The following is a 13,744-nucleotide window of genomic DNA, read 5'->3' on the forward strand; positions in this document are numbered from 1 at the left end:
GAGAGAGAGAGAGAGAGAGAGAGAGAGAGAGAGAGAGAGAGAGAGAGGACAACTTGCTGAAGTTGTTTGTTTGTTTTGTTTTGTTTTGTTTTGTTTCCCCACCAAGTGGGTTCCAGGGATTGGATTAGGCTTGGGTAGAGGCACCTTTACCCTTGAGCCTTGTCATCAGGCTCAAAATGAAGTTTTTAAAGAGCGCTCTGGCCTCCCATTAATGTACAATCAGTATACAGTTATCCAAAATAAAATAAAATAGCAAGTAAAAATATTAATCATTTTAGTAAAAAGCTACCAGCACAACAAAACTAACATCTATAGGTCAGTATTCTTAAGGTTTTGTGTGGTGTGCTGGCTAGTCTTATGCCAACTTGACACACAAACTGAGAAATGACTTCCTAGGATTTGGCTGTAAGGCATATTCTTAATTAATGATTGATGGAGGAGGGCCAGTCCATTGTGGGTAGAGCCATCCCTGGGCTGATGGTTCTGGGTTCTGTAAGAAAGCAGGTTGAACAAGTCACAGGAAGCAAGCCAGTAAGCAGCATCCCTCCATGGCCTTTGCATCAGCTCCTGCTTCCAAGGTCCTGTCCTGACTTCCTTCAATGGTGAACAGAGATGTGGAAGTATAAGTTGAATAAACCTTTTCCTCCCAACTTGCTTTTTGGTCATGGTGTTTCATCGTAGCAATAGATACTCTAACCAAGACATGTGGTAACAGGCTTATTCCCAGTAACAAATCTAGGAAGGGTTATTACAAATTTCACTATCTCACTTCATATAAGAGGAAACTGAGGCACAGAGAATGTAAGACTAGCCCATGGTGGAGTCAGAACGTGAACCTGTGACTGACATACCTCAAAAAGTACACACGGTCCACTTAGGAGCAAGAAAGGTCCAATTAGTTCTCCCTTTTGCTTCTGTCCAGTTGACTCAGCTTGAGAAGAGAAGACCACCCACATTTCTTTCAATTGAGGATTGTCTCTTCTGCTTGAATGATAGTGGGGCTCCATGTTTCTCTTCCGCTGTCCTGATCATTTCGTCACTTAGCTCGGGCACTGACTAGTTACTGACCTCAGCGCTGTTTTTAGAAGATTCCACAGGAACAAATAATAAATACTAAAAGGTGTGTCATGTATATGCATGAAGGTCACTTTCTGCAACCAAAAAGAAACCTCTCACGTATGACTAGTGGCAGTAATTCAAACAGAACCTTGTATATGTTGGTGGACCATATTTTGACTCCATTTTGCTAAAATGTTCAGATTTTCAGCTTCTTCAGTGGGTGGTTTTAGACTTGCTTGTCTAAAATATAAGTCAGACATAGCGCTGCATGCCTTTAATCCCCAGCATTTGGGAAGTAGAGGCAGGTAAATTTGAGGCCAGTCTGGTTTACTTAGTGAGTTCTGGGACAGCCAGAGCTGCTATGTAAAATTTCTTTACGATGATTGGAGAAACCTGTCAATCTTGCTTCCAACCTCCAATTTTAAAATATGATTGGATCTCAAAACGATGCACTCCTTCGAGTAAATGCTGAAGTAGCAAATGCTTGTCCCGGATCCCATTGCTTCAAGGATGGCAAGCTGTCTACAGCAATACATAGGGTCCTGAAGTTGTTCCCAAATGAGTTTCATGCATGTGGACCCCAAAGCAAAGGGCAGGTAAGGAATTTACCCCAGTAGGTTATATGGTAAATACTGTTGTGGTGACATCATCGATCGACACGTTTAGATCCTGAGCGGTTGTGTTAGTGTTGTTTGTTTTATAGCATGCCTGTTAGTCTGTTAGGTTTTTCAGATATTTCTCCATTTTTTGTTTTGTTTTGTTTTGTTTTGCTTTTAACTAGGCAAAGAATTTTATTAACCTTTTCCAAACTTTATTCTCAGCCTTCTTCAGCCTAATTTGCCACAAAGAATAAATTAGGAATAAGCAAAGACTGAAAAGAGCGGCAGTGTCTGGGAGGCTTGGGCTTAAAAATTTATCAGATCCATAATAAACAAACAAACAAAAAGTTTAAAAGCAATCATGATATAAAATAGCAGCGCCTGTAACTTCCACCAGTGTCACCTTCTTCAGAAGTTGCTTCAATTCAATTTGCCTCATTCTTAGAAGCCGAATTTATCAAAATTCCCCACCAGATCTGGAACTTCGGCGGCAGCATTCTCTCCAATAGCAAGTGGTGCTTTTCTGTCCACAGACTGGGCAGAGCTTCAGCCCGGCTCCTTAAACTAGTCACAATGTCTGCACCCAGCTGGTTTAGGCTGCTGGGAAGCATTGCTGTCCGCTGCTGTTGTCTCAGCGTGGCCTGTAATGGTGATGGTGTCTGCTGCCAGAGACGCCTGAACTTTAGGGTTGTTAAAACGGATCACTGCTCCTTGGTTTGTAAACATGTTCACCCCTTCAACACCAGAGAGATACTGTTTACCCCTAACTTCGTTAAGGAGAACTGCAGTTGTTTTTGTTGTTGTTGTTTTGTTTTGTTTTTTTATTGTCTGCTGTTGCTGTCCTGTGAACCACTTTTCTATGAGCAGTTCCCTTCCCACCAATGCGCACTTGTGCCTGCAGTTTGGCGAGTTTTTCCCGGTTCGTGATCATTTCTTTCATCCTGTCGGAGTGGAAATGGGGCTGCGCAGGGAACTAAGGTTCACGCTCAGCTCAGGGGTCTTATCTCAGCAGACCAGCTGAGATAAGGCGCACACCCGCGGGGTCGCAAGATGGCAGCTAGAGCTCTCCGGGTCTTTATTCTCCATTCCCTTGCCACTCTCTGGTCATAGGCATGTGCTTCCAGCAGTCCTCCTGCTGGGCTGTCTCCTGTGGTTGTAGGAAGGAACAATGAGAGCTCTGTAACCAGGAATGCTGTCGGTTATGCTGTGGTCCCTTCCCAACACTTAAATGTGTGCATGGGTCACTTCACTGTGTGCCACTGTCTCCACTCTGGGGAGCAGGATAGTAGGACCATTATGAGGGTTTCATGGGGTTGATAGTAGGGAACTATAAAGGTCGTTTTTACACATTACTTCACAATATGTGACATTATACAGTAATGTCAGGGAGAAAGCTGTTAGCCTATAATGTATTTGTTGGGCCATTCCCCAGTTACCACCTTACAAGGAGATTTTTCCTGTGAGTATTTAAACCATAGCTATAATCCATAAAGAACTACATGGCCTTCACAGGTTTACTCTCAAAGTGGCTTCTTATTTTGATGACATTTATGTTAACATATCAAAAATTCGTGGTTAAAAATTATACCGGGGCTGGAACGATGGCTCCTTGGTTAAGAGCAAGTACTGCTCTTGCAGGGGACTCAAGTTCAGTTCCCTCTTACCCTCAGCCATCACTTCGGGAGGCTCCCAACTACCTGAAACTCTAGTTCCAGGGGATCTGACGCCCTCTGGTCTCTGAGGGCACTGCATTCAGGTGCACCTCCCCCCCCCACACACACACACACTCTCCCCACATATATACACATAATTTAAAACCAAAATATCTTAAAAGGTTAATTGCTTTAGAACTCAGGTGTATTTACTTTTTTATTTTACAACTTAAATGCCAGGCCCCCATACTAAATGCCAGGCCCCCATACTAAATGCCAGGCCCCCATACTAAATGCTAGGCTCCCATACTAACTGCTAGGCCCCCATACTAAATGCTAGGCCCCATACTAAGTGCTAGGCCCCCATACTAAACCATCAGACACTGTGTGGGAATTTGATGAGATGTAAACCTCACCTGCCAGAGGTGAGCAATGAGAGGATTTTGCATATTTGTCTAGAAGCTGTCAATGTGTGTGCATATTTTGACCCAAAATATAGATGCTACTTGTACCCTGCACAAGTGTGATGCTTTGAAACCCATCTCTCTGTATCAGGGTCTTTACATACTGACAAGGCACCCTTACCTGCATCCTGCATCTTTCCAGCTGTAGAATCGGAACAGTTTTACATAACCTCTATTTCAGGAGGTTACTCTGAGCACCTCTCTGATGACTTCATCCCCTCTGATGACATCATTCCCTCTCTGATGACATCATCCCTTCTCTGATGACACCATTCCCTCTCTGATGACATCATCCCTTCTCTGATGACATCATCCCCTCTCTGATCACATCATCCCCCTCTCATGACATCATCCCCTCTCTGATGACACCATTCCCTCTCTGATCACATCATCCCCTTCTCTGATGACACCATTCTCTCTCAGATGACATCATCCCCCTCTCTGATGACATTTCCCCTGCTTTCTTGCCCTTGACTCTTTGTCCTCTAAAAAATATGGCCCTAAAGGCTCTTTTTAAAATATTTTTTAAATTTTTACTAATTTATGGGTATGAGTGTTCTGCCTGCATGTGTGTCTGTGCATCACATGTGCCTGGTGTCCTCAGAAGCCAAAAGAGGGCATTGGAACTGAAATTACATGTGATTGTGAGTTGCCGTGTGAGTACTGGGACTCAAACCTAAGCCCCTGTTAAGAGCAACCAGTGCTCTTAATCACTGAGCCATCTCTCCATCCCTCTTATTCAGTCTTTTAAAAAGTACTTTTGTAATTTTTTTTGTAATTGTACATAAATTGTAATGTGCATCTGCAAAGCCTGTATCATTAACGTGTGCGTTTATGATGCTTTGCGAGTGAACACGTCTGTGTAATGAACCTGACACTGCCAGGTTTGCATTTCTCCACAAGAGTGGCTAAGTAGTCTCTGTGCCGGGAACTTTGTCCAGGCCACCAAGTCCCCCACACTGCATGAGTTTGCCATAAGCCCCTGCTGTCTCTTTGACTTGCTGTTCCTGACCTCTGCTGGCATTTGGGTGCCCCCTCCTCCGGCTGGGACCCAAGTAGTAACTACTTAGCATTAGAAGGCTTGGCAAGTGGCCATCGAGCGACCTAGTGGTGAATAAATCAGGGTTCTATTACTTTTCCTTCTGTTCTTCATTCCTCTAGTAGGGAAGCTGTGTTAATGTTCATAACTTTAAAAAAAATCTTGTTATAGGTAATAATTGAAAATCCATGCAAAATATATAATAATGGCTAGAATTCATTTAGTGGAACATGCTGCCATGCGAACATTGCATCTGTAGTTGGTGGCATTAGCCAAGTTTCTCACATGAATTAAACCTTAGATTTGGCTAGAAAGTACTTCTTTTCTTTTCTAGGAACACCAAATGCACAATTTTTTTTTCAGACTTGAGCTTTGAATAACAATTTCATGATGGCCTGCTAGGGCTAAGCTCAGGGCGTAATAGTAAATTCATTTTGTTGAGTCTATAAATGTTTTTATTATTATTTTAGCTGTTTGGCAAATTCAACAGGCTGACCGCTATCTCCTGCCTCGTTGAGAATTCGTTGTTTCTATAAACATAATGCAAAAATAACTTTCTCCCTCCTGTGCTTTCTGATTCGTGTTTGAAGATACCTTAGGAAACATGCATTCAGGAGCAAGAATAATATAAGTACTCACCCTAGACTCTAGGGTCCCAAATGAGGAAGAAAGCCAGAAAGACTTCTGCTAAAGGACTTTGATGAGTACTTGGGTTCAGTGCCATGTTGACTGTGTTAGGTTTCCTCTCAGGTTCAGTTACTTTAGAGTCAGCTAATGGGTATATACCAGGATGGAGAAAGGTTTCTTAAATTGAAATCTCCCCATTTGGGCTACTAGATACCACCACCACCACCACCACCACCACCACCACCACCACCACCACCACCACCACACAGTAATAACAATAAATTAGACTGTAGCAGTGCACTTTGGACAATAGGATTTTAAGACAGTATAGGTCTCTTTCTAGTTGCTCTTTTGAGAGTGACTGTCCATGTTGGAGAGCAGGGTAGAAGACAATTGCAAGCTTCTTATTCTAGTAGGCAGCAGATAAGACAGGAACCAGAGGAATCTACGATGAGCTATTGGTATTCTAACTGAAAGCTGCAGTGAGAAATTGCTCCTCTTTAAGGTCTTGAGAAATGCAGGACTTTCTAGACACCCAACAGTGGAAATTAAATTCTTGAGATACCTGTGAAAAATGTATTTGTAGACATTCAGGGCCCTGGCATTCCCAACAGAGTGTCTTGCTGGGCTAATAGAAGGCTTCTTTGTTTCTTGGTGGCCAGCCAGCCTTATATTCCTGGCCAAGTGGCACACACCACAGTGATTGTGGTGTAGACCTGCCAAGATAGTGGGAAATTGATGCCAAGTAGGATCTGGATTTTTCACATCATCACTGTGCCAAGGAACAGCCAGCTTAGTGCACAGCTCCCTATGCCCCCTCTGCACACACAGGTGGAGCGGAGAGCACCCAGGCAGCCAGAACGTGCCTTGTTCTGGGTGAGTTTTGTGGAGCTGACATGGGAGGTTTGAAACAGTTAGCACCGAAAATATTTAGTAAACGATCGCTCTCCTCTCCAGCCTTCCTTGGTCTTACTAGATTTTAAACTTTACTAAGCACACTAATTTCCATTCTTTGATTCTCACTTTAGCAAGATGACCTATGGTTTCTAAACCAATGGGTTAACAATGATGTCTATCAAGGAACTAGGAAGACAAGTGCAAGCCTGCCCCCAAATTAGTATAAGAGAAGGATTAATAAAAACCAGAGCAGAAATAAATGAAAGGAAAAAAGGCCCAAAAGTTCAATGAAAAAAAAAAAGCTACTTTACCTATGCAACTGATGAACTTTTAGCTAGAGTAATATATATTACATATTCTATAAAAAATCGGAGATGAATAAAAGGGATAAATATCAATGGCACTATACAAATACAAAGGCCATTAGAGATTACTATGAACAAGAACAGGTCAATTAGTGTACAGTCCTTCTCTAACGGTGGCTGGACTCTCTCCAAATATGTTTGCAGACAGTACTACAGATGGTTGGCCCTTTGTATATAGCTCGTGCATTACACTCACTATAAAAAGGCAGTTCCTCAAGCCCGCTTTTCAGTTTGCATTATTAAGCATTTAGTTTTATAGACAAACGGTCTTTTTTTTTCTTTTTTTTTTGATTTTTAATATTTTTATTACATATTTTCCTCAATTACATTTCCAATGCTATCCCAAAAGTCCCCCATAGCGCCCCCCACTTCCCTACCCACCCATTCCCATTCTTTTGGCCCTGGCATTCCCCTATATTGGGGCATATAAAGTTTGCAAGTCCAATGGGCCTCTCTTTCCATTGATGGCCGACTAGGCCATCTTTCGATACATATGCAGCTAGAGACAAGAGCTCCGGGGTTCTGGTTAGTACATCATGTTGTTCCAACAATAGGGTTGCAGATCCCTTTAGCTCCTTGGGTACTTTCTCTAGCTTCTCCATTGGGAGCCCTGTGATACATCCAATAGCTGACTGTGAACATCCACTCCTGTGTTTGCTAGGCCCCGGCATCGTCTCACAAGAGACAGCTATATTTGGGTCCTTTCAGCAAAATCTTGCTAGTGTATGCAATGGTGTCAGCGTTTAGAAGCTGATTATGGGACGGATCCCTGGATACAGCAGTCTCTAAATGGTCCATCCTTTCATCACAGCTACGAACTTTGTCTCTGTAACTCCTTCCCTGGGTGTTTTGTTCCCAATTCTAAGAAGGTGCACAGTGTCCACACTTTGGTCTTCATTCTTCTTGAGTTTCATGCGTTTATCAAATTGTATCTTATATCTTGGGTATCCTAAGTTTTGGGCTAATATCCACTTATCAATGAATACATATTGTGTGAGTTCTTTTGTGATTGTGACAAACGGTCTTTATTGGTGGACATTATTAGAGCAGAGGGAGATGAAACTAGCAGTTGCTTCTAATTACACACAGTATTCACTTGTGTTATATTGGTTCCCATTTTCCTTGATCTTGGTTGTCTGTTGCTTATATTTCATTTCTTTTCCTCCTCTTTCTCCTCTTCCTCCTTCTTCCTCCATCCTCTTCTTCTTCCACTTCCCCCTTTCTCCGTTCTCTCCCTCTCCTTTTCCCTCCCCTCCCTTGTGTGTGTGTGTTTGTGTGTGTGTATTAGTGCATGTAATATAGAGGCCAAAGAAGGACATCTTTTTTCATTTAATTTTTACTTATTCACTGTACATCCTGCTTACCGCCCCCTCCTGGTCATCCCCTCCCTCCTACATTCCTTTCCCCATCTCTCTCTCCCCTTCTCTGCTGAACAGGTAGTTCCCCCCCCCCTTGCACCCCATCTACCCTGGCACTTCAAGTCTCCATGAGGCTAGACTCGTCCTTGCCCACTGAAAACATATCCCACATATAGGCAACAGCTTTTGGGATAGCTTCCATTCTAGTTGTTCAGGACCCACCTGAAGACCAAGCTGCACATCTGCTACATATGTGCAGGAAGGCCTAGGTTCAGCCTCTGTGTGTTCAAAGAAGGATATCTACTGTTCTCTGTTCTGCTACATTATTCTCTGTCTTACTCCGCTGAGACAGGGTCTCTCTCTGACCCGGGAGCTTAGATCGGTAACCAAGGGATCTGCCTGTCCCCATCAGCTAACATTGGAGTTACAGGTGTGTGTGACACACTGGGCTTTATGTGGGTGCTGAGGATCAGAACCCAAGTCCTAATGCTTGGGCAGAAAGCACTCTTATCCACCGAACCCCTCCTACTCCTTCCCTCCTGTGAAAACATACCCTTCTGTAAGACAAAGCCACACACCATAAATAGCCTATGCTATTTTGTAACTAATTCTGTAGGAACGCACTGGCCTTGAATTTGGGGTAATCCTCCCACCTCAGCCTCCACAAGCTGGGATTACTGGCACAAGCTATTATACCCAGCTAAATAGTCCTATATTTGATTTCCTTTTCTTCTCATGTCACTAAAACCTCCTTCTCTTATTTGTGACTAATAAAGTTGGACTGTTTTCAACATATGGCAATTCAGCTGTTAATTACATGATATTACAAGTTTCCCAAGCCTGTGTCCTCAGTTATAATGAACTTAGTATTTACTTTTTGGACAATCATATTGTTCTAGACTCCTATACAAAAGACTGCTTTGGGTTTGTCACTGATACATTTGATAAGAAGCCAATACAGTGGCATTATTACAGTCACAAGCGCAGCTGCCTCCTATGGGCAGTAATGACTTGGCTGCGAATCTTTACTATTTCACACCCAGTTTTCTTGTATTATTTCAAAAGAAAATATCCATAGCAAAGATTCATAAATGTGTGCATTTATTTTTGTTTTTAAACCTTTTTTTTTTCTTTTCGAGAATGTGAGCTGCATTCTATAACTAAATATGCAGTACTAAGGAAACAGTAATCATTAAGGGGTGGAGTTAAGGGAGGTGAATGGATCCCTGCCTCCAAAAGTAGCTCCATTCATTGCGCATCCCCCCTCCCGCAGTGGGCATTCAATTTGTTAATTGCATTGTCTTGTGAAAGGTCCCAGGTATATTGCTCTGTGTGTCACTTTGCATAAGTAACTCACTCCCTGTGCACCTCAGTTTCCTGTCCAGCACTGTGATGGTTTGCATATGCGTGGCCCAGGGGGTGGCACTGTTAGAAGGTGTGGCCCTGTTGGAGTAGGTGTGTCACTGAGGCTGGGGGGCTTTAAGACCCTCATTCTAGCTGCCTGGAAGCCAGTATTCTGCTAGCAGCCTTCAGATGAAGATGTAGAACTCTTAGCTCCTCCTGCACCATGCCTGCCTGGATGCTGTCGTGTTCTCGCCTTGATGGTAATGGACTGAACCTCTGAATCTGTAAGCCAGCCCCAATTAAATGTTGTCCTTATAAGAGTTGCCTTGGTCATGGTGTCTGTTCACAGCAGTAAAACCCTAACTAAGACAAATACTGTAAGAAAAATGTCCTAAAATGTGGCTCTCAAATGGGACTAATTATCAGAATCATTTGAAGAGGTCCTAAGGACAGACCCAGGCCAGGGCTGATGGAGTAGGGCCAGGACAACTGACGAATTTTGTAAACCTCCAGGGGATCTCAATGTGCAGTTAAGATTGAAAACCTCTGGGCCAGATGTTCTTGGCATCCTTTTAAAATTTGATTTTGTTCCCCCATCCCCTTAATGAGAATGATAATGCCTGAGAAGTCTCTTGAATCATAAATGCATAAGTGACTCTTCGGTGATCCTTAGTTAAACTTTAAATCTTTTTGAGAGTGGCCTCAAAATGTTGGATTTGGCTAGGAGCTCATTGTATTCCATCCTACTGTCTACTGCTACAGAGACTCTCCCCTGATAGCTGTTGTCTCCTTTGGATGGAATGTGTTCCCAATGACTGTGGAGGAATGTGGCAACCTGACAACCAACCTTGCGGAGGCACGTTTGGCAATTCCTCATGGAGCGTTCTGTGCACCAGGTGTAGAAGCAGCTTCAGGCCAGGACTTTCTTTCTTGGCGTGGACAGCTGCCCCTTAGCCAGGGGAGCCGCATGCAGCCTGGCTTCTCAAGCACATCCAGCAGGCTCTGGCCAGCCCAGGCTCCCTTCCGACTCTGGGAATTTGGTACTTCGCCCAGCTTTGCTCTGGGTTTTCTGTTTCAGACTGATGCAGGGCCTCTAATCATCCCTGGGTATTGAATTGCTGATGTTACTTTTAATGGCTTTGGAGTTTCTGGATTTGCATAAACAGTACTGCCTTTGTCCTGTGGTCTTGACACAGCTTCAAAGCATTGGCCAGGCCTGAAAGCCAAAGCGGCTCCTCAGTATTTTAGGATCAGGTTGCAACAGTGTCCGCAGGTGACTGACGGTGACCTCTCTGCTCCTGGCTGGGTGTTCTATCCATCAAAGACTAGATACAGATACGGCTCTGCTAAGTTATCTTCCGAATCTCAACAGAGTTTTCATGAGATCTATGCAAAGACTGCTGAACGGTAAAGGAACTGCTGGCTGGCGTTTGATCTGAGGAACGTGCCTCAGTCCAGGTCCCTGAGGGAAACATGAGGTGGCTCAGTCCCCTCGACAGAATATGCCTCTGGAATGCATTTTGCGAGGACCAAGCCTCATTTTTGCCATGTGTTCATATACATAAAAGAAGCGCCCAACTCCTCCATAGTGCTCAAGGTATCCGTAGTTTAGAATGTAATGAGACCTGTCTCTTACCAGATTCTTTAGTCCGGTCATGTGATCCACCTTGTCTGTGCTTCCCAGTGATGTGCAGTTAAACAACAGGGTCTGATATTTATTCTTAGTAGTAGTAGTCGTCAATTGTGTTCATTTACAATTTTCTTATGTGTACACTATACATTTTGGTTCCTCTCTCCCATCTCTTTCTTACCCCAGAGCTCCCTCCTCTTTGTAAATCTCTCTCCCTTAGTTACCAGCATGGATGGTGTTTACTATCCAGAATTCAATCAGAGTCCTCTGCATTTGGGACTGTCAAAGCCCAGTGGTCTCCAGTGGGTCCACAGCTTCCCCTTCTCTAAAGAATCCATGGATCAGCAGGATATGTGACAGAGCCTGGTGCATCCCTTCCTCCTGCTAACTGACCATCAGGATGGCCCCACTTCTGTAGACCCAGTACCAGTGTGCACATCTGCCTTCACTTCCTAGTTGCCACGTGCATGTTCAGAAGATGGCCTCTCGAAGCAGTCCCTCTCCCCACCTTCTGGTTTTTATAAGCCGGTCTAATCTTTATTTCAGTTCTGACAGAGAGTGAGAGGCACTCTGAAACACTCCGTCTGAGGACCCTCAGCTTCGGTCTCATTGGATTTCCTGAGTGCTATCTCCTTCCGTCATCTCTGCCCTGTATCTGCTGTGCTCTGAGGTTTCCCACTGCGCTTTGCCTTGCTTTGGCAGGCTACAAGCACCTGTTTCTATAGTTCCACCTCCCAGACCCTAACCACAAAATACCTCACCCCCTGGTCATGTTACTTGAGGTGACATACTGAACTCCGTCCAACTTTGTGTTGTATTTGTCTGGACAAGGTCTCACTGCATAGCCTTGGCTGGTTTGGAACTTGCTATAGAGACCAGGCTGGCCTTAAACTCATAGAGATCTGCTTGCCCCTGCCTCCCAAGTCCTGGAATTTAAGGCACATACTATCATGCCCATTGTATTTGCACTTGCATTTGAATTCAGTCCTAGTTTGGAGTTATCCCTATCTCGGCTCCCCCTTGCCTCAGCTGATCATTCATATCTGTGTTGGAAAAGGGGGTGTTTAGCCCTTTAACACGAGTGAAATGCAGCTTTTATGAACAGCGGCAGCAAAAGCCAGGGCTCTGAAGAGAAGAAACAGATTGTGGAGAATGTTGTGAGAACAGCCTGCGCCTGAGCTGACAACCGGGGAAGCCATTGCAGCAGCACTAGGGATAACACACGTGCTTCGTGAGTGGACACAATGCAGATGTCCCGTTATATTTGACTGTTTTTATTGCAAACAAAATAAGCGAGCAGAACTGGTCTCTAGAATGGTCCCTCTTTTACTGTGGTAAAGATATAAATGGAGGCGTGACATCTGCAGTTGTGATGGGAAACAGTTTGTGTGTTTGTTCTCTGTGAAGACTCCTGGTTAGCCCTGCAGGCCAGTGTACTCTGCTTGATCCACTCCGCGGTGAGGGAAGTAGCTTATTTATGAGATATAGGGGTTAGGGTAGTGGTTCTCAACCTGTGGGCCACGACCCATTTGAGGGGGTAAATGATACTTCCCCCTTTCACGGGGATTGCTTACTATCATCCGGTAACACATTGCCGCAGACCCTCTGGGCCCCTTTGTTACACGAAACAGAGAAATACAAACACAGAAGGTCTAACAGGAACCACCTGGGATAGAATTCATTGTTAACAACTGGAATCAAAAAGAGCTCCACCTAAGATCCACTTAATCTTAGAAGCCAGGGTCAAGGGCTTCGTGCCCTTGCCATAGTTCCTATTTTAGTCTATTGTATAGTCCACCTTCCCCCTAGGCCATTGTAAATACGTGTGTATGGGTGTAACTCAGCTATCTATAGTTCTAACTATCTACTTTGGTTCCTCCTTAGGTCTCAAACTTCCTTCTTCCTAGATGATGGTAAATTCCTGTGTAGGGCAGTGACTTAGCTTTTATTCAAGGTGATAGTGTAATACCAGAGGCAATTCTGAATGTCACTGAATAGGCAACATTCTTACTGAATTCCAAGCCCATGGTCTGCTCAAGGACTTTCTAGGACATTGGAACACTGGTGAAGGCTTAGCTATGTCAGAATTCAATCTTAAAAGGCACTTATAATAAGATAATACTAAAAGAGAGCACGTGGATCCATACACCAGACTAACTCGGGAATAGAATATGAGTATATGGGTTAAAGAGAACGCCAGACTCCTGGAGGTGAGTTTCCATGAAACTCTCTGCCTCGTGAGTGGCTTCCAGGCCTCTCGGCCTGTCAAGCTGACTCGAGTGCATGGCAACACATAACAATTCATAACTATTGCAAAATTACAGATATGAAGTAGCAACGGAAATAATTTTATGGTTGGGGGCCACCACACCATGAGGGACTGTAATAAAGGGTCACAGCATTGGAAGGTTGAGAACCACTGGGTGAGAAGACCCAGGTCCAGTCCCAAGAGGCTAATGAGCCATGGGAGAAGGTTTTACTTTACTCTGCTGCCATTACCTGGCCTGTGGGCTGGTGAGATGGCTCAGCAGTTAAGAGCACTGACTGCTCTTCTGAAGGTCCTGAGTTCAAATCCCAGCAACCACATGGTGGCTCACAACCATCTGTAATAAGATCTGACACCCTCTTCTGGAGTGTCTGAAGACAGCTACAGTGTACTTATATATAATAAATAAATAAATCTTTACAACAAAGCAAAACAAAAGCCCTG

The 13,744-nt window shown here is 44.0% G+C and overlaps 1 protein-coding gene and 1 pseudogene across 1 annotated transcript in view; one reads left to right on the top strand and one right to left on the bottom strand.

Moving 5' to 3' along the window:
• Colgalt2 (collagen beta(1-O)galactosyltransferase 2) overlaps positions 1–13,744 on the top strand; it is a 106,758-nt gene that overhangs the window by 5,131 nt on the left and 87,883 nt on the right. The gene's annotated exons all lie outside the window — the stretch shown is intronic.
• On the bottom strand, positions 2,084–2,598 carry LOC110298248 (annotated as a pseudogene).

Source organism: Mus caroli, chromosome 1 (genome assembly GCF_900094665.2).
Source record: "Mus caroli chromosome 1, CAROLI_EIJ_v1.1, whole genome shotgun sequence".
Lineage (NCBI taxonomy): Eukaryota > Metazoa > Chordata > Mammalia > Rodentia > Muridae > Mus > Mus caroli.